The sequence below is a fragment of the Stegostoma tigrinum genome, chromosome 6 (assembly GCF_030684315.1).
Source record: "Stegostoma tigrinum isolate sSteTig4 chromosome 6, sSteTig4.hap1, whole genome shotgun sequence".
In the NCBI taxonomy this organism is placed as follows: domain Eukaryota; kingdom Metazoa; phylum Chordata; class Chondrichthyes; order Orectolobiformes; family Stegostomatidae; genus Stegostoma; species Stegostoma tigrinum.
The window spans coordinates 16,719,687-16,742,489 of NC_081359.1; the positions used below are offsets into that span (position 1 = coordinate 16,719,687).

A 22,803-nucleotide genomic window follows, 5' to 3' on the forward strand; every position below is an offset into this window, starting at 1 on the left:
AATGAAAGACGGGACAAAACAAAACAACAGACATTATTCCTCAACTGTCTTTATGAGGCAGAGATGTTTTCTTGTTTAGGAGAAGATGTTACAGGTGCATTGTTCCTTGAAAGTGGAGTCAAGGTAGACAAAGTGGTGAAGAAGGGGTCTGGCACGCTTGTCTTCATTAGTCAGAATATTGAGTGCAGGAGTTGGGATGTCACGTAGTGGCTGTTCAGGACATTAGTGAGGCCACTTTTAGAATACTGGGATAAAATTCTGGTTGCCCTTCCAACAGGAAGGAAGTTGTTAAACTCGAGGATGCTGAAAAGATTTACAAGGATGTTGCTGTGACTGGAGGGCTTGAGCTATAAGGACAAGCTGAATAGGCTGGGTCTTTTTTCCCCCTGGAGTGTCAGAGGTTGGGGGGTGAATTTAAAGAGATTTATAAAATCATGAGGAGCATGGATAGGGAGAGACCCAAGGTCTTTCTCCGAGGGTGGGGGAGTTCAGAACTAGACAGCACAGGTTTAAAGGAGATACAGGGAAGATCTAAGAAGGACACGAGGGGCAGCTTTTTCAAGCAGAGGTTGGTGCAAATATGGAACGAGCCCCCAGAGCAAGTGGTGGAAGCAGGTACAATTACGACATTTAAAAGGCATTTGGATGGGTATATGAATAGGAAAGGTTTAGAGGGCAATGGGCAAATGCTGGCAAATGGGACTAGGTCAGAGTGGGATGTCTGCTCGGAGTGTACAAGTTGGACCAAAGGGTCTGTTTTCGTGCTGTATTACTCGATGACTATTTTAGAAAGTAAACAAATCAGTAATTTTTCTCAAACGTTATAACAACAACCTACAGACATTCCCACAACTTTATAATGAATATGTTTGATGAGGAAACTGAGCTCTTGGAAAGGCACAGATTTTTTAAAAAAAGCAATGAAGTAATACATAAATTAGCTGATAAATCAAGGACGGAAATCAAGAAACAATTTTCTACCCAGAGAATAGTGAGAACTTGCTACCATACGAAGTAGTTGAGGTTACCAATATAACTACATTTAAGGGAACCTATACAAGTACATGAGGGAGACAGGAATATAGAAATATGACAGGGTGAGATGAAGTGGTTCATGTGGAGCATATGCACCAGTATAGAGCAGTTGGGCCAAAAGGCCTGTTCCTCAGCTGTACATTCCACGCAATTCTATATATGAGGCATCAAAGAGTCAATCAGTATGTAGCAAAATCAATATTTGATTAGCTTTATTTGCCATTTTTCAAGCTAGTTTGTACTGATTACTGAATGCAGTAGGATAGGGCAATGATGTCAATAAACTGGAGATAAAGCAGAAGCATTGGAAGTCGCAATTGTCCAGTGTACAGATCAGCTAGTAAGTAACGTTTCTAGTACAAACACGGCACTGAAAGCAAAAAACATGATTTTCAATGTACAACGGGCCCATATCACAAACAAAACATTGAGCGGTCGTAGTAAAAGTTTCCTTTTTGAACTGTGAAATTTAGCATGTCAGAAAATGGTAATGATCATTCACAATTTCTGTATGCTCTTGAAATGCTAATCACAATGAAACAAAGAAATGACGAGTGACATTAACGAGCAGAAAGGCATATATTGTCCTTTTTGAACCATTTCAATCTCATGCGCATTTCTCCAAATACATACACATCCAAACAAGTACCCAAGACTAAGATGCATTTTTGTGCAACAGATACTCCTAAATCAACAAACTTTATCTTTAGTTAAAGGATTCACTCTGCTAATGCTATTTGCACCAGAAGTGCATATCAATGAAAAAGGACAACTTGTCCTTCAAGATTTTCCTCTCCCTATGGGCAGTATTCAACCTCTGCTCACTAATTCTGTTTAATCAGTGGTTAGAGTGGAATTTATTGCAAGACAGTACTATGTCTGTACCCCTTCCACATGATGTTTACATGGCCAGAACAGTGCAATCCAGGGGAAGGAGATGAGAAAGCCAATCTGTACTCTCAGAACTTGGGTAGAGTAAAAGAATGATTAAAAACGGTTAATAAGCAACATTGTTTAAAATAAAAGTCATATTTTCATAGAATTGCACAGCATAAAAATAAATCATTCAGCCCAGTGTCTGTGTCAAAAGTGCTTGGAAGTACTTCCTAATTAGTACTATTCTTGCTCTTTATTGTTAGTTCTGCAAATGTTCGTGTGCTGTCTGAATGTAATGAGTGAAGATCTCTTTAAACATTCATCTAATTCTCTTTTGAAAATCACCATTGAAACTTCTTCTGCCACCCGTTTCATGCAACACATTCCAGATCAGAACAGTAGGTTTTACGCTGTGTGAGAATTAACCCTGATTCTTCCCAAACCATCCAAGCTCCCTTAACGACTGATCTGATTACACCATCTAATTTCTCAAGTAATGTTTAGTTGGATGAACGGCTGCACTCCCTCTTTCCGATGACTTAGAACATTAACTTCTGTCACAATGTTGATCATGACAAGATTCCTTCACATTGACAAGGTTCCACATAAAAGGTTATTGCATAAAATAGGAGCTCATAATAGATAACATACTAACATTCATGGCAAATAGACTTGTTGGCAGAAGACAGAGCACGCATAAATGGGTATTTCGATGATTGGCAGGACAGGATGAGTGGGGTCTCAGAGGGGTCTTGCTGGACCCCTATACTTTCAAAATTTTACATTAGTAGCTTAGTTGACGGGAGGGAAGGCAATGAAGGGTAGATTTGGAAACAACACAAAGATAGGGATTATGTTGTGAAGATGACATAACAAGAATGCAAACTGATACAGATAGGTTAAATGAGTGAGCAAAAGTCTGGTAGATATCAAACATAATGTGGAAAAATATGAAATTGTTCACCTTGAAAGGAAAAATAAAAAACAGTATTATGTGAATAGAAAATATTTAAATAATTCTAAAGTGGACAGGGATCTATATGTTCCAGGGTACGAGTTACAATATGTCAGGATGCAGGCACAGTAAATGATTAAGATGGCTAATGCAATACTATTTTTTACTACAAGATAAAACTAACTTAAATATGCTTCAGTTAATCAGGATACTGTTGAGACCATGTCTCAAACACTGCATGTCATGTTGGTTTACATACTGAAGGAAGGATGTAAATGTGTTAGAGGTGGTTCAGAGGAACTTTACTAGATTCATATTTGGAATGAACAAATTATTTTAGGAGGAAAGATTGGACAGGCTAGGCTTGTTTGCACTGGAGTTTTGGGGAGCAATAATGTTGATAAGATCTTGAATAATCTTGACATGGTGGGCATGGAAAGGATGTTTACTCAAGGGTCAGTCCAGAAATAAAGGGACATTGTTTGAAAATGAGGGGCTGTCCATTTAGGACAGAGGCACAGGGAAACTTTTCTTTGTGGGTTTTGTGGCTTTTGAACTCACCGTCTCAAATGGCAATGGAGGCAGCATCTATTTTAAAGGCAATTGTAGATATATTTTTGTTAGACAAGAGCAAAGCTTACTGGGGTTAGATGGGAATGTGAAATTTGGAACACAAATAAATCAGCCAAGATCTTGTTGAATAGTACAGCAGGCTTAAAAGGCCAAATGGCCTACTTTAGCATCTAATACATTGTTGAACAGCTGAATATACTCAGGATAAGGTAGCTGGAGACATGACTGTGCTGGCTATGGTGGTTAAATCCAGTAAATAGAACAAAAAAAGTGGAGCAAGAAGCAGGTATCCCTCACGGTCACCACGAAAGTAGCATAAAAATCCACCTGGTTCACAATGCCTTTGGAGGAAAGAAATCTCTTCTTACCTGCGTGGCCGTTAAGTGGCTCCAATGTAGTTGAATTTCCCAGTGAAACAGTCTAGCAAGCCACTCAGTCATGTTCAGGGTAGTGGCACACCACCACATTCTCAAGGGTAAATAGAGATGAACAATAAACACCGAGCAAAACCACCTCAAACTGAGTCTCACTCACACTTTTTATCAGATATATGCAATGTGCAGGGATACAAGAAACAAAAGTTTTGTTTCATAGAATGAATAGCTTATTTCTATGCTGTAAACTCTACAACAGTTGATGTAATTCAGGTGTTTGATATGTTCGGTAGCAGAAATATGTACTATCTACAGGATGCACTGCAGAAATTCACCAAAGATCCTTAGAAAACACCTTCCAAATCCACAGCCACCTGCTCCTAGAAGGACAAGGACAGTAGATAAATGGGAACACCACCACCTGCAAGTTCCCCTGCAAGCCATTCACCATCCTGATTTGGAAATTTACTGCTGTTTTTTCACTGTCGCTGAGTCAAAATCCTGAAATTCCCTCCCTAATGACATTGTGGGTCAACCCAAAGCTGGTGGACTGCAGCGGTTCAAGAAGGCAGCTCACCACCACCTTCTTAAGTCAACTAGGATCGGGCAAGAAATGCTGGCCAGCTGGTGACGCACATGTCCCATGTATGAATAAAAAACAAAAAATTACGGTAGACTGAGAGAAACTATTTCCTCTGATGGTGTAAGTCCAAAACAAGACAGTGCAGTCATGAAACTAGAATTTGTCCATTCAAGCAAGATGTCAGAAAACTCTTTATGCAAAGGGAAGTGGAAATCTGAAACTCTTTCAACCCCATCTCCCAGAAGGAAAGAAAAAGTTATTCAAGATAGGAATCAAATAGACATTTCAAAAGTGAGACTGACAGATTTGTGTTGTTAAGGGTATTAAGGATTACAGAACCACAGCAAGTAAATGTAGTTAAGAGATAGCTCGAGATACAATCTATTTGGACGGCGAAACAGTCTCGAGTGGGTAAATTGTATCCCACAGCTCCTACTCATGTACTTTTCAATCCAATGTTTTCAGCACAAAATCTCAGATGAAATTGAGGATGCTGCTCCAATGCAGCATTAAGGGAAAGTGCCATATTTCAGATGGGTTGGGCCAATCTAAATGTTTAAATCAGTGCATCTGCTCCTATAGCCATAATTGTGCAGAGGGTTCTCCTCGGTATTCTGGCTAATACTTATTATTCAACCACCAAGACTAACAACAAATTGTTCTGCTTTTAGCATGCTGCTGTTTATTGGAACCCGCAGTCCTCTTAAGTAAATCTTGTAAGTCTTTAGTAAATATTGCAACAATCTGAATTAAGTTAGCATAAATGATTAAAAACAATGTCAGAACATAATTTTAGGCTCTGGATTCTTCTTTGATGATTTAAATGAGAAGTGCTCAATTTATTTACTAAACAACATGCATATCCTGAAATCTAAGAGTAGGGTTGGTTTTGTGTAGTTGCAGGCGTAATTTGGGCTAGTCAATAAAAGAAAGTTCAAGCATGCTAACTTATAGATATGTTTTGATCAATAGTTGAGGACAGCAAATGCCCAGCAAGTTGGTTAACAAGGAATTAGTTAAAGGGATTTAAGATTTTTTTCTGAGTTCGAAGGAGACTGTAAAACCATCTTTGGTTTATGTGAAGTCAATTGCCATCAAGTTTATATGATTCTCTATGATTTGGTAACTTTGTGCAGAATAAAATATATTTTAGATCATGATTGATAGCCAAAAGAAAAAAAAACTTGCTCTTGAAAACATCCAATTGAGTTTAAAAGTTTGGAATAAAAGGAATGTAGGAGCAGATTATTGCAGAAACTGGAATCTGTACTGAAAACAAAAAATTTGGAGTAAAAGAAAGCCATTTTGGATTCTTCATAGAACAAACTTGTTTATCCAACTTTCCCCCAAACTCTTTCCCTAAAATACTCACTGGTAGTTTATTAGCTATTTCTATAAATGCATAGAATGTTTTATCCCCATCATACAGCCTTCTTTTCACTTCAGAGGCCAAGTGAAATCTTTGTTCTCTCTATCATTTAGGCATTGGGCAGAAAGAATGTCTCTGTTTACTCAAAAACCATCCACTAATGAAATACCTCCATCAAATCTCCTCTTAGCCGTCGCTGCTCTGAGGAGAACATTCTGGGCCTCTGCTTTTAACCTAAATGATGTGATAAATCATTCAATCATATCAACTCCCTGCCCAAAGTGGGTCTGAAATATAATGAGATTCTGATTGGCCTACCGTTGCAGTATTCTTTACACTTCTTCTATGGACAGTAGTTGTAACTGTATGTGTTTAGTAAACATTGGAATCTTGTTTAGGAATAAAACTTGGGCAGGATTGAATTTTTTTTCGAATAAAATCTATGATTAGTCATAAATGCAGGATCAGCAAGAGGAAGAACAAAAGGAAATAAGCATCATTTCTACAAAACATTTGGTAGAGTTGTCAAAGGCAGGTGAAGTGAAAATTTGCTGCATTTAGACTAAACTACAACAAGGCTTTTGTGTATAGATTGATAAGTCAAGAAAGTGTAAATGTTAAAAACATTTCAGCCTATATTGTGCAGATTTTTGTTTTGGTTTTTCTTCGAGCAGCGAAGGTTGAGAGGAGAGCTGATAGAGATGTACAAGATTAAGAGGGGTAAAGACAGTGAATGGGAAGGCATGTTTTTCATTATTTGAGGGATCAATAACATGGGGCACAGATTCAGAGCAGGGAGTGAAAGGCAAAGAGGAGAGTTAAGAATTGTTTTCACTATAATGATGATGCGAGTCTGGAACTGACTGCTTGAGAGGGTAGCTGATTTAGAAATCTTGTAATATTTAAGCAGTATTTAGATATTTATTTGTTTTCCTCCAGGGCTATGGGCCAAATGCAGGAAAATGAAATTAGTGTAGTTAGATCTTTGTTGACTAGCATGGACACAATGAACCAAATGGCCTCCCCTTTTGTGCTGTAAACATATCAACCGGGTGAAAGCTCCACTAATTTGTTGCAATTACTTCGTCTTTGACATATGTAAATCAAGACCATATGGCAAAACCATAAAAACCATCATATTTTAAGGCAAAAATACAAGATGCAATCGGTTTCAAAAGCTACTCCATCCACTTTAAGAACAGAGGGTAAAAACCTGGTCAGTTTTCAGACTTCAGTTACAGAAAACTCAAGCTCCTGACCAATATTCAACTTAAATATGACACAAGGAGAGATCAGTCAGTAGGGAACAAGTACAATTCCATTATCATTGGTACAAGACTTAGAGTGAAATGTGGCCAAGGCCCTGTTACATGCATATCATTCCCCATCTTCCAGTCCTAGAGATAATGTATTTTTGGCTTTCCTCCTTATCAATATAGAGGACCCAATATAAAAATTAATTAAAAATACTCATTATATATTATAAATAAAATAACTTCTTGATCAATAAAAGAGCAGCTAAGATCAATTATTTCCAAAGAAATATCTGCTACCTCTGAAATTTGATCCAACGCGTGATAGACAGCAACCAAACGATGAAGCAACATTTAAAAGTCTCATCTTTTAATCAGCTCTACAGCACTTTGCATTGTCAAGTAAAACTTAGAATGGTTTTGGCAGTTTTCATTTACATATAATTACAGCTTTATATGAACATGACAAGTGAAAACATTCTTTGGTGGCAGACAGCACAGGCTGTTGAGCCCCCTCCCGTGATACTGGATGACAAGATGCAGCACAAACTTCATCTCCTGCTAATTAAACGAATCAATTAAGAGACTATTGTTGCAACTGTGTAACTGATGTTCTGTAGTGACAATAACAACCCCACAGGGAGGTCGTTTACTACATTAAAATGCTGTCCTCCACAACTCCATCTGATATTATTAGAAACAGTTATTTGTGTCTTGCTGTCACTTCGCGAATGGAGGCAAATTATGGAAAGGGGGAGACGAAGATCAAACCAGTATGAGATCTGGTTCAGATCTCAGGCCTGCGAGAGAACATTCAGCAGAATTGCAAAGTTCCCTAAAGTTCCTTATCAGAACTGAAATATCCATCAGCACAGCAACCACTGAAGACACTAAGTGAGGGTCATATATTTGCATGCTATCCTGCTAAGCTAATATCATTCAACGAGACAAATTATCATATTAAATTTACCCTCCTGAGTTAAACTGATTGAGTTTCAAATTGTTTTTGAGGTTTGTCATTAGTTTATGCTAAAGCTTAAATGCAGATACAGAGATCTAATTGTACTGCTACAGCCTGGGTCACAGTGAAACAATCTACTTTTTTTTGTAATATGATGTCCCAAACAGCGTGTTACACTTAATTAGATTTTGGGGAGAATACACAGCTTATTTATATGGAGCACAGAATTTCATTTTTAGGATTGAACACCTAAAAATAACCTATCATCGATGATTCCATTCCTTCAATAAGCAGTTGATGAGGTTCTGGTTAATGAGGAGATTACTTAAGAGGCAATGTTCTCAGGCATCACATTGAGTTCTATTGTATTTAATCAGTTCTGATGAGCATTGCTGACGGGGAATGGTCCTGATAAAGACATCTCCACAACGACATCCCACTTAATGGGCCTCAACTATTGTACAATACTCTAATGTATAGAGTGTCCTTGCCACACAAAATGATACAATTAACAGAAGTATACTCTTGGGATAAACTGTTAGCTCAAACAGGCTGAGCCTCTGACTCCCAAGTAGAATTTTGCAAATCAACTCCCAAAGCTGCCCATCACTCCAACTAGCTTGCTTGGTTGCAGGGTTTGATCAAATCTTCAGACACACAGCTAGATGGAGCATGACTTGATTGAAAAATAGAAGGGGAAGAAAAACATCAAGAACGGAACATCTCCAAACTTTATGCCCTTAATATCAAATCACTGTCAATCACAGATCTGTGAGAACAGATTCTGTGCCCACAGCCCTTTCTCTTAGCTAAAAAAAGGAGTGTGGTGGTAGATGTTACACATCGAGCAGACACAAAATGTTTATGCAACAAAAAGCTGTAGATTCACTCAAGTTATTTCTTAAACGTTTTGTGCCACATCAGTGACAACACTCTTGCATCGAAGTAAGCTACAGGCTCAACAGCCACCCCAGAAGTTTGAGTAGCAATGAAGGCTGAAAGTCCAATAGAGGACTGGGGGTGTGAGGGGTCCTTCTCTTTCAGATGACATCAAAGAAAGCCTGTCTTCCTCTCAGGTGGATGCCTGGTACTATTTGGTAGAGGGTGAGGATTCCATCTGGTGTCCTGATCAATATTTACCCTCAATCAATCACTACGACAGATTATCTAGTCATTATCACATTTGCTGTTTGTGGGTGTTTTTTGTGTGCAAAATGTCTGCCACCTTTCTACATATTTTATACTTCAAAGATGCTTCCATTAGCTGTAAAGCATTTAAGATGACATGAGAGTGGTATGTGTAAATATCTTTTTTGTTTTGTTAACCTTTCACCTACTGCACAAAAAATAAACCAAACAAGCTGATACTTGCCGTCAATATGAAATGCTTTATGCTATGAATTAAACACTCATTAGTTTATTTGTCTTTTCATTTACTGGAACTGCATAGGTAGCAGTACAGCCAAAATCAATAACTTGATGTGCAAAACACAGACTCCAATCCAGAATACTGAAAGCATGCCGATACTAGTTCTTTGAAAGGACATTCTACTTAGTTCTGTACCCCTACTCTTTCTTCTTCTTACAAACTGCTTCATCTTAAACATTTATCCAATTCCATTTTGAAAGCTATTATTTAAACTGCTTTCACAATCCCCCCATAGAATCCCTGCAGTTTGGTGGCAGGCCATTCAGCCTTCTGAGTCCACACTGACCCCTCCAAACAGCATCCCACCCAGGCACACCCCATCCCTCCAACCCTGCATTTCCCATAGCTAAGCCACCTGGCCTGCACATCCTGGACACTACGGGCAATTTAGCACAGCCAATCCACCTAACCTACATGTCTTTAGACTGTGGGAAGAAACAGGCGCACCCGGAGGAAAACCATGCAGACACAAGGAGAATGTGCAAACTCCATTTGGACAGTTGCCAGAAGGTAGAACAAACCCAGGTCCATGGCGCTACGTGGCAACAGTGTTAACCACTGAGCCACCATGCCGACCATGTCAGGCTGCACATTTGGGATGTCAACAATTTACTGTATTAAATGAAATTTTCCTCATCTCCCCCTTTGTTTCTTTTGTTAATCACTTTAAACCTATGTCCTCTGGTTACCGCCTACTCTGCCAGTAATAAATTTCCTTTGTCTACTTCATCAAAATCCTAGCAAAGTTTAAACACCACGATTAAATGAGGAAAACAGGGGAGTATCATACCTGACCTCAGTACCCAAAGCGGTATTTTCCATTATGATCATGCTCTGAGATGCAAAATTTGCATCAATGTCGTGATGCGATGTGAGACAGTTAAAAGTACAAAACAATTTTCAGCTTCCATCTCAGAGGTCCCTGCTGCTGAATATTGCGAAAGAATACAAAATCTACCCTATCTGTGACCAAAGTGTTCCTATCAGCAATTTCTCATTCAAACATGGTAAACCACAATTCATTTTTATTCATGCACACAATTCTGTGACAACAGGACAGATCTGATAAAATATGGTCCAAAATACTGTGAACTTCAAGTTTATAGGATCAATCTGCAGCTTTCATTGTTCAAATATACCAAAAGTGACTTCATCTCCTGATTATGTCTACCTGTTGCATCAATGAGCTCTTTCAAAGCTGTCTCATTCATGATATGTAAATACCCTTAAGGAGGATTAAACTAGATCCATTTGAAAATTCTATTTAAGAGGCATCTTGAATAATAGATGAGTGGTGGCAGAGGATCATAGAAGACTAGCATTCTGCCTCAGGGAGTTGGATCTGAGCCCCATTCATACCAATGGATGAAAGTCTCATCACAAATAACAATTAAAGTTTTCAACAGAAATCCTTTTAGGCAGCTTCACTACAACTCCCAGTGGGCTCCAGTTTACGGTGCAGAGCTGGCCATCATTTTGGCACCAAATGGGCAATCTTAATAAACTTGTTTATGCTGAAGATCAATCCACTTTCAGAGAGCTGTTGTTAGGTTCAATTTCACTGCCAGGTACGTGTCCCCTCCCACTTCAGTTTACACACAGCAACATCAAAGCCACATCTGAGTTCCAAGCACCATAAGCAATGTCCTTGCACAGTGGATGTGATAGTATGCAACATGTTGGCTAGTACAGCAACTCAGCTACATGATACATACCAACTTTAACTTCAGCTGGGGAGCAAAGATTTAATATTGGAAGAGTCAAATAAAACTATTCACGGTCTTTAACTGGTAGCCAAACTGCCACTCTCCATTTTGTATCCCAAATATGAAAGTTCCACTCTTTGGACAGTTAGAAACCAGTCCCTATACACCTGCATTCCCCATGCTGCTTTGTGCTCCTACGAGGAACTCGAACAGTTCATCCACTTCACCAACACCTTCCACCCCAACTTCAAGTTCACCCGGACTATCTCGAACACCTCCTTCACCTTCCTGGACCTCTCTGACTCCATCTCAGGCAACCAGCTAGAAATCAATATCCATTTCAAGCCCACCGATTCCCACAACTACCTAGAATACACCTCCACCGACCCACCTTCCTGCAAAAATGCCATCCTCTATTCCCAATTCCTTTGCCTCCGCCGCATCTGCTCTCAGATGTGCTCGTTTTTCAAGGACCGCAACTTCCCCCCCGCAGCGGTCAGAACGCCCTCAACCGTGTCTCCCGCATTTCCTGCAACTCATCCCTCACAACCCATCCCCGCAACAACCACCAATAAAGAATCCCCCTTGTCTTCATTCACCACCCCACCAAGCTCCAGATCCAACGCATCATCCTCCGACACTTCCACCATCTGCAATCCAGCCCCACCACCAAAGACATTTTTCCCTCCCCACCGTTGTCTGCTTTCCGGAGAGACCACTCTTTCTGTGACTCCCCTGCCTGCTGCACACTCCCCTCCAACCCCACCACATTCGGCACTTTCCCCTGCAACCGCAGGAAGTGCTACACCTGCCCCTACGCCTCCTCCCTCACCCCCATCCCAGGCCCCAAGATGACTTTCCACATTAAGCAGATGTTCACCTGCACATCTGCCAATGTGGTATACTGCATCCGCTGTCCCCGTTGTGGCCTCCTCTACATTGGGGAAACCAAGCGAAGGCTTGGGGACCACTCTGCAGAACACCTCCGCTCAGTTCACAGTAAACAACTGTACCTCCCAGTCACGAACCATTTCCACTCCCCCTCCCATTCCTTAGATGACATGTCCATCCTGGGCCTCCTGCAGTGCCACAATGATGGCACCCGAAGGTTGCAGGAACAGCAACTCATATTCCGCCTGGGAACCCTGCAGCCCAATGGTATCAATGTGGATTTCACCAGCTTCAAAATCTCCCCTCCCCCCACCGCATCCCAAAACCAGCCCAGCTCGTCCCTGCCTCCCTAACCTGTTCTTCCTCTCACCTATCCCCTCCTCCCACCTCAAGCCGCACCCCCATTTCCTTCCTACTAACCTCATCCTGTCCCCTTGACCTGTCCGTCCTCCCCGGACTGACCTATCCCCTCCTTACTTCCCCACCTGCACTCACCCTTACTGGCTCCATCCCCGCCCCTTTAACTTGTCTGTCTCCTCTCCACCTATCTTCTCCTCTATCCATCTTAGATCCGCCTCCCCCTCTCTCCCTATTTATTTCAGACCCCTCTCCCCCTTCCCCATTTCTGTGAAGGGTCTAGGCCCGAAACATCAGCTTTTGTGCTCCTAAGATGCTGCTTGGCCTGCTGTGTTCATCCAGCTCTACACTTTGTTATCTTGGATTCTCCAGCATCTGCAGTTCCTTTTATCTCTAGAAACAACTCTGGCCCATTTTGCTGTGTCACTGTTGATGCTGTAATGGAACTACCTGTTATTATAGTGACTCTACCTGATATTGCCAAAATCTCTGATATTTTTCATATTAATTTCCTCAAGTCTGCTTCAGTAAAAATGCGGAATTGTAATACTTTCTGTTGAAATAACTTCTGCTTTACTCCATCTAGAAGAAATCCTAAATTCATCATTTCCAGGCACTGATGCTCAACCAATGCAAAATCTCTTTCTCTATTTACCCTCCCAAACCATTTCCTAATTTTGAATACTTCTGCTATATTTTCTACTGCTGAGAGGTTAAAACCCTCCGATTCCTGGTATTATACAAATGAACCTGTCTGCTGCTGGTTATTTGTTGCCTCCAGACTCAACTATTTTAATGTTCTTCTACGTTCAACTCCCTATAAACTTCCAACTCATCGTCAGTTCTGTGTCTACGTCCTAACTCACACCAAGTCCCTGTCACCCAATCCCTCCCACGCTCATCAACTCCATCAGCTCCCAGTCTGGCAAAACTTTAATTTTCAGTTTCCATTTCCAAACCCCTTCAAGGCCTCACCTCTTGTCACCTCTTTGGCCAGCCCTACACAAACTCAGCATTCATCCAATTCTAAACTCTTGCACTCCTCAAACATATATCAACACATCATTGGCAGCTTAGCTTTCAGTGCTCTCCGTCCAAAGCTTCAAAATTTCATCACCAATCCATTCTGTCTCTGCCTCCTCCTTTCAGCAGGAGGTAATGGCCTAGTGGTATTATCACTGGACTGTTAATCCAGAGGCCCAAGTAATGTTCTGGGGAGCTGGGTTCGAATCCCACCATAGTAGACGGTGGAACATGAATTCAATTAAAAAACTAAATTAGGAATTCAATGAGGACCATGAATCCATTGCAGATTGTTAGAAATCACTTATGTCCTTCAGGAACAGAAACAGCCATCTTTACCTTACGTGTGACTTCAGACCCACAGAAATGTCACTTGCCCTCTGGGCAATTAAGGATGGGCATAAATTCTGGCCTAGCTAGCGACACCCTCATCCCGTGATGAATTCAAAAAAAGAGATACTCCTTAAATTCCACCTCTCTGAACCAAGCTTCTGGTCACTTGTTAAAAGTATTTTTTTATGTGGCTCAGTGTCAAATTTTGGTCCAATTATGTTCCTCACTTGGTATGTTTTTATTATATTGATGGCATTATATCAATCTAAATGGTTGTTATTTTGTTGAGCAGTATAAATAGTTCAGTTTCTTACATAACAAGGAACCCAAAGTGAACAAAAAATACCTGTTATAGATTCATCGTAGTTTAGAAGAATTTGTGCTGTAACATCAAATAACACTTATCCATGACAATCAAAAGCCATTTGCAATCCTGCAGATTGTGCCCTTGTTATACTGACTGTTTCTAGTTATGTTACAATCATTTATTTGACACTGAATTGTAATAATGGCAGGTAAGATAGCTTGCAAAATATTGGAACAACACAAGCACTGCACAAAAGTCAGTGTGGGAAGCACGGTAATGCCTCTTTAAAATTCCAATATTAATTTGGAGAGCAGAATTTGGGAAGAGGTGGGCTATATGAATTGTACTCAGTTGAGAGAACTGCCAAGGTAGTTTCATTATTAAGCTGTCAATGTAAATAGGCTACGAGAGTTAATCATGTAAATGAAAATGGTGCGTGACTGCAGGAGGGGGTACCCTTTACGGAATGGGTCAAGAAACATTATAGGACCAGCACAGGAGAAGCTCTAACCTGCATCTAACTTGCACTTTACCTGACCTAAGATGACTTGATGCTGTCACTACAGAGAGGGAAGATGTTTCATTCTCCAGTACAATTATTCTTCAACACGAGCAACAAGATAGAAGCAAGAAAACATTAAAGTTAAAACAAAAAGAAAACAAGATAAACAATATAATCTGGCAGTTACAATTTTATTAGCTTCTAGCAAATGGGCATCAGTCATTTACTGTTTAAAGGGATTATGTATGAATCCAGAATTAGCTACAACTACTGCTTAGGTTGATAAACATGGAATCCTGTATTTTAAAACTGCATTATTTTCCCTGCCAGGAGATATATTAAATGCCAGAAATGACATTGCTCTAGATATTCATTACATGGAAACTACAGCAGAAAAGTAGGAATTTCAGCCAAGCCATGGTCTATGCCATTGTTTATATTGTACAGAACCTAATCCCACCCCGACAACACGTTGTACATTTAGCACAATAAAATATAAGGTACTCCACAAGCAGATAACAAGGAAAATTGGACATTGAGCCTCTGAAAGTGGCCAATGGCATGGTCAAAGACATGGATTTAAGGAACATGATAAAGGAGAAAAGATAGATGAACAAGAGGTTTAAGGAGGGAAAATTAAGGAGAATGGTCAACTGTGGATCAATTAAAATTGGGCCAAACCCAAAAGGCCTGAATTGGAGAGGGACAGGCATCTTGGAGGGTTGAAAGGCTGGAGGTTTCAGAGATAGGGAAGGAATAAGAATTTGAAAACAAGGAATGAAAATTTGAAAATTGAGGTGTTGCTTAATGAAGAGCCAACATTAACCAGCAAGCTGCACAGAGGACAGAGCAACAGAATGTGATACAAATAAGGATGTGGCAGCAGAGTTTTGAATGAGCTCAAAATTACAAGTAGCAAACATCAAACAAATAAAAATGCAGCCAGCAAATAGCTTTAGTCATAGTGCTGCAAAATCAAAGCATAACATAATACATAATTAGTACAGTCCAACATTTTCACTGAAAAAAAAAACCGAACATTTTCTAGTGTTTGCCATTAATGTCAGTATTTCAAATGAATCATTATATCCCAGCTGATGCCCTTCTAACTGGCAACATGACTGGATTTACAATCAATCCCCTTACGATGCAAAGGTCAGTGGAGTATGTGCTAAGTAGCATCATGCTGGCAAAGGAAGTTGAAGTGGTACTGACAGCTGGAAAAAATACTGATGCACAATACGGCAGACTGAACTTGGCAAATTTGCATCAGAAGCCACCAAACAAACCAGATAGTACAAAAACGGTCAAAATTTATGCATTAAAGTGGTTATTGTGGCTTCGCAGTACGATATACATATCGAAAAACACAAGAAAACCTTAACAAACAACCGTAGGAGAAAATTAGGCTGCCTGAATTAAAAGTAGTTAAAGTAGAATTTAATAGTTTAACTTTTGCTTTAATGGCAGTATCAATACTTAACATAATTGGCAAAAGAACAAAAGAGAAAAAGGTTTCTTTTTGCTATACTTATCTAACAGCAATCTGGAATGCATTAGCTGAATGGGCAGCGGAAGCAAACTGAAGAACAACTTTCCAAAAGCAAATGGATAAATCCTTAAAGTGAACTCACAAGAATCACAAAACCATACAGTACAACCAGAAGCCATTCGGCCTACTGTGTCTATGCCAGTTCATTAAATGAGCAATCCAATTAGCTCCATCAACTCCTGCTTGCCTCCCCATATCTCTTCAAGTAACCATGAGACATTCTGTTGCACAGAACTACACAGAAACAGGCCACTACATTATGTAAACAACACAGTACTGAATGAAGAGAAATAAGCAATCATAAAACTGAGCTCTTTGTTAACTGTGGCAAAGCAAACAAATGTTTACACAATTAATAGCACGTGTGCATGTGTGTTCTGTGGGTCTAAATCCTCCTTTAACTAAATGTGCTTGGTGGTTGCTTTTCTCCCTTGTTCGCATTTACTAACAACACTGTATTCCTAGCAATCGTGCTTGTTAAAAGTCAGATGTTTCTGTGGTTTTGACAAAAACTAATTTATTTAGCACTTTTAATACAGAATACAACACTGGGGCATTTCAAAGGGACTTTAGCAATCAACATTTGACACTTGAGGAAATATTAGGGCATGTGGCCAAAGACTTGAGCAAAGAACTAGCTTTTAAGAAGCATCTTAAAAAGAAAACAGAGAAACAGAAACACAGGCAAGTCTAGGGATGGAATTCCAGAAAATATATTGTGGCAGTTCAAAGTTTCAGGAAATGCTAAAGAGGCTGGAACTGGAGGAGTAGAAATATCTGCATGTTATGCATGTGGTGCTGTGCAGGCGGGAGAACAACACAACTTGCATTTATATAGCGCCTTTCTCATAATCATGCATCACAAAGTGTTTCACAAGAGTATTAAGAACGAAGTGGAGAGACCAAGCCTGGAAAGGAGTTATGACAATAGGTGTATAGAAATATCTGAACGATTATTTTAGAAGAAGAGTTGAGAAATGAAAGGTACAATGCAAAACATTTAGGAAAAGAATTCCTGAATTTAGGGTGAGCAAATTAGGAATGCACAAGTGCCCAGAATTGGAAACAATGAAAGAACACTTCACAGCTTTAGATTTAGAAGCAAATAGGCTCTTTCACAGAAGTTCAACACCATCCACCCACCACCACTGAAGGTTCCTCTTGAGATTTTATCAACGACCACATCTTGATTTTTTAGAGACACTGTTTGGTTCCTGGGGCCTCCTTGCTAAGTCTCAGTAACTCATTTAGAATGTGATGGATTCACGTAGCAATATTACTTTTTACATTTGAGTATTGCTGCCAAAGACTCATTTTGTTGACGCATTTCATCTCGTATTCACCAGGAGAATTCATAAGAAATGCCAATTTGAGGGGGAAACCATTTGTAAAATATTTAAAATTGCTCTCACTCCTTTTCAAACCCTCTCTTGCCATTGTGCAGACCTTCTTTGCCTTCCTTTACAAGCCCTCAACCCCATTTGCAGACTTTCACTCCACTTTGTAGATACTCTTCCTTCTTTGCAGCCTTACTTTCCGCTAGTCCCTCACTCCCCCGCCCCTTTCCACGAGCCCCAGCCTCATCAGCCCATCTTTACTGGCCCCAGCCTCACCAGTCCAGCTCCCTGATGCCATCTTTACCAGCTTCACTTCCTATGCCCCTTGTTCTCAGCTCAGATTTGCTACTGACCTGTTCTTCACCATTTCCTTAATAATAATAATTTTAATTATTTAATTACTTTAATAATGGGCTGATATTCCGCTGCTTGATTCGCTCTCGTGATTGAGATTGACTGAGCATTTTGGTGGCTATCCAAGTTTGCTCACTGCATTTTGAGCCCTGGTCTGCAGAAACTAATATTAAGATGTTCATATGAAGTTCAATCTACTGAAAATTTAGGTTGACACACTGGCTTAGGAAAACATAATAGAAGCTCTGGAATTCGATGCAGCTGGTTGCTTGGAAAAAGCTGCTAATTAGATAATTTTTATATTGCAAATTTAATGTAATTAAACATCCCCTGGTGCTTTACGGAAGCAATTAACATGCAAAATTTGACTTTGAGCCACCTAAGATGATATTAGGACAGGTGACGACCAAAAACATGGTCAAAGAGATAAGTTTCAAGGACTGGTCTATAGAAAAGGTTTAGGGACCTTCAAATCAAGTCCTACACTCACTCAACACTACTCTGTCAGTTCTGCTAATCTGCGTACTCACTAGCATCAGAGGAGCATAGAAACAGGGTAAGCCATTCAAACCATCAAGCCTGCTTCACCATTCATTCAGATCAGGTCCCATCATCCAGCTCAATGTCACATTAATTAGCTGTCTCCAAATCAATGTCAGTAGTGTCCAGAAGTCTACTGATTTCTGTCTTCAACACGCTCACTGATTGAGACGAGAATTCCAAAGATGTACTGCCCTCTAGGTGAATGAATTCTCCTCATCTCGACATTGCTATAATGTGACTTCTAATACTGGAGAATTGTCTAACAAGGGAAGAAACAGCAAGCACAGTCTTAAAAATTGTCACCACTTTATACATGAGCTGCAAGAGAGCTGAAGGACTAGCACTTTTTACAAAACCGAATCCACTCGCAGTTTTGAAGCTTCAAAGGTCTCATCTGAATTATATCAGCGCTTTAAAGTTTAGCAGAATGAACATCGGCCAGCCTAAAGGAGGAAACAGGCAATTTGAACTGAAGAACAAAGGTGGCTAACAAACTGCAACGAGCTTCAGACACTCCTGCATAAACTACAAAAGTGGAGAGAATTTCTATGTTCTTTCTGAGATAAAGCTTAAAAAAATCTCAGCAATACTCTGGTGGGAAGAGGCAGCAGCACGACTGTGATTACCAGAATTCTAGCAACTGTCGATAAGTTAACAGATGAGGCCAGGTTGTCTCTCTTCACTGAGCACTGACACATCGGTAATCCTCTGGTATGACCTGCTGGCAAGTTCCTCCTTCTCGCCGATTCTATCATTTGCAGGATTGAATGACTGAGGGAAAAAGGCGGAATCCAAGAGAAGCCTGAATAATATGGTTCGTATGAGATATCTGGAAGGGTCACACAAGACATCCTTTGAGGGCTTTCTCGAATGTGGGAGCAACAAATCACATTTTCCATCAGAGTCCCGGGCATCAAGACAAGATTCTTGCTCGGGAGCAGCGAAATGCCTATTACCAGGGGTTATTGTTCATCATCATCCTTATTAACTCAGGATTTCATCTCAATAACATGGAGGTTCCAATTCCACCATGTACCAGGTAGAAATCTATACGCCAGGAACTGTCATGAAAGTAAGAGCAGCTACCTGATGACTCCAACTCAATCCTCGACACTGCCACCTCTGAAAGCAACCTCGTGGGCACACTTCAGGGCAGTGGTTGCATGCACCCCATGTCCATTGACCTTGGCATTGCATACTTGCCAGCCTCTACACAACATCATGGCACCTCCCTGGGGCTGTTTCCTTGCTTTCTTAGCATCCACTCACTTTGTGTCTACCTGGATGTCCATTTCTGGATTGCCAATTCTGCCTTGCCTTTCAGCACAATACCCCATCAGCCAGACTTTAAAGGCACACACTGACTGGGTGTTGCCTTGCAGCATGGCACAGTGACAAAACTAGGCAGGTTGGCATGCCCAGCAGCAGAGCTCATTCAAGGGTGTTGTCATGATGTAAGGCATGACACTATGTCCATCTCTCACCTGCACCACGTTCCAACAGGCTGTGCAACAAACACATTGTTTGTGCATCAACATAATGGCCATATCTCAAAATCACAAAGGGAGTAGTCCTCAGTGGTGTAAATTAAAGCAGAGAACTGCAAGTTCTGAAGAACTGGAACAATAACAGAAATTGCTGGAGAAACTGAACAGGTCTGTGGCAATAAAGCAGAGCTAATTTCTGACGTCAGTGGCCGTTCTTCAGAACTGATAGTTGCCACAAAAAGGTGGTATTTATGCTGATGAAGGTAGGGGGAAGTGAGCAGACAGCTGGTGATGGAGACCAGTGAAAAAGCAACAAAGTTAGAAAGACAAAGTGATTGATAGTAAGCTGTTGGAGAAGAAAAGTTGATAACGGGAACAGGCAAAAATGGATTGACTGTGCTGCAAGTAGTCAATGAGATGACAGGAGCTGGGGAGTGTGGTTAAAGGGATTCAGGCCCTAAAATTATTGAACTAGAGTTTGAGTCCTGAAGGCGGCAGGGTCCCCAGGCAGAAAATGAGATGCTGTTCTTCCACTTTACACTGAGCCTTGCTGCAGCAGGCCTGAAACTGAAATAACTGCCAGGGAACATGGTAGTGTATGGAAGTGGCAAGCATAAGGAAGCCCAGGGTTATGAAACTATCTAACTTGCGCAAGTGCACATCTGGGCTTCCATTATGGCTCTGCCAGCAAAGAAGGTGGGCTATTTCAGATGGCCCAGCAATGACAAGTTCTTCCAGCCAAGGCAAGTGATAGAACTGGGTTAACATCGGATGGGGGTGGGGGGAATTGCTAAAAGGGTGGTCAGGTAGTTAATGAGTTGGAAACATTCATGCGAGAAAACTCTCTCGAGCTCATGAAGAGAAACCGTCCATGAAACCTGATACAAATGACAACAAAAAATGGTCAGATTCAGCTGTTAGGAACTGGAGGATACCATTCAGCTCCTCAAGCCCAATATGAACAATGACAAACTAGTCCAATCTAGCCCGTTCGTCCTATCCCACATAATTATGATACCTTGTGTGTCACCAGATATACCTAACCCCATCCAAAACGAGACAATCTCCTGGGAAAATTGAGAAACCTGATAAAAAGTGCAGGCAAAATTGGAGATGAACCAATCAGGAAATTCTTTGCTCGCCCACAGAAATAATCAAAATGGGTCCAGGAAATCACTCTGGCCGTGCATTACCTGGAATATCTACTTTCTGATAGGGGTGACACCCACCCAGCCAGAAACAGATCCGAGTGTAAGAACATAACAAATCAGTAACAACCTTCATTCACCAGCCACCTGATCCAGTGATCCTTTAATCTCATAGAATGTTTTGCAGCTCATTTAAGTCTTAGCTGATCAGTAACTCAATTCCATTTATCAACCATGGTTATGGTTGCCTTAACCTTATAAAACGTAGCAATCTCAGTCCTGAAAATTCCAAATTGACCCCTAACATCCACAGCCTTTTGGGGAAAGAGTTCCAGATTTCCACAGGTTTCTTGATCTCACTCCTAAATCACCTAGCCCTAATTTTAATAGTACCTTTTTATAAAATATACTTTATTCATAAAATTTGTAAAAGTATGGTATATTCAAAATTGCTAGTCAAATGCAATCAAGTCCAAAGATGTGCAAGTTAGGCAGGTTGGCCATGCTAAATTGCCCAATGTGTCCAGAGATGTGCAGGCTAGGTGGAGTAGCCATGGGAATTGCAGGGTTACGGTGACAGGGTAAGGGTGCTTCCACACTGCAATTATTCTATAATTCCATGAAATCAATATATTTCAATATGTATGTTGCTCACGAAATTGATATATGGTTTATATTTTACCTCATTCTTTTACAGGTCAACCATACAGCTTGAGGGGCTTGCCTGAGTTTCCAGTCTCTTGGTCTATCATGGCTGCAGTGCCTTAGACAGTGGTCTTTTCTCATTGTGCCTATCCAATGGCTGCCCTGAGCTTTCACATATCCCACACTATATCAAGCAGGATCTGGAACATGCAAGTCAGCAACACACATTCAAAGACATCTTCTTACACTGGAAGATCTGCAAGTTTTGGGAAGATCAAAGAGCATTTTTCACTGGGTTAATGGTCCTTTAGCTACAGAAAATGTTTATTTTAACAATCGTACAGTACAGAAACCTGTATCATAGAGCTGCTCAGGGTGACCTTCGTTTTGCATTCACCCACTAGAGCAAACATTTTCGCTCTGTTACTGTGTCTATACTTCTCATTATTTTATGATTTTAAATCCATTGGTTTGATCAGCTTTTGACAAACACCTTTTTTACAACTTGTCCCCATAATCTAACCACTTAAATCCTGGAACCTTTCATGTGAATTTGTGATATATTCGGTCTAAGGTCCACATAGCTTCCATGAGGTAAGGTCTTTTGTTTTTATTCATTCGCTGGTTCGGACAACATTTATCGTCCATCCCCAACCGCCCAGTGGCAATTAAGCTGACAGTCAACCACATTGCAGTGGGTCTAGAGTAACGTGTAGACCTGACCAGGTAAGGATTGCAGTTTCCTTCCCTAAAGGACATCAGTGAACCAAATCGGTTTTTCTGATGAATGGCAGTGGATTCACAGTCACCATGAGACTCTTAATTCCAGATTTTATTGGATTCAAATTCTACCATCTGCCGTGGTGGAATTTGAACCCAAGTCCCCAGAACGTTACTGGGTCTCTAGGTGAACAGTCCAGCGATAATACCACTAGGTGACTGCCTCACCGCAAAGCTGCTAAAAACTAAACTTTACGCCAGACTAGTTCTGACTAAGGATCTATGCAAGAGAAGCATAATTTCCTGAAACATTAACTGTTTCTCTTTCCAAAGATGCTGCCAGACATGCTAAGCTTCTCCAGCATTCTCTGTATTTATTACATAACTTCCTCACTTTTCAATTCCATCCCCTTGAGACAAAGGGCAAAACTCCATTCTTGTATACAATACCTTTTGTTCCTGTGCACCACTTTTTTAGTAATATGTGTAC

The 22,803-nt window shown here is 40.5% G+C and overlaps 1 protein-coding gene across 1 annotated transcript in view; it reads right to left on the reverse strand.

Annotated features, from left to right (window-relative positions):
• Positions 1-22,803, reverse strand: part of pcca (propionyl-CoA carboxylase subunit alpha) — a 352,214-nt gene that overhangs the window by 85,134 nt on the left and 244,277 nt on the right. The window lies entirely within an intron of this gene.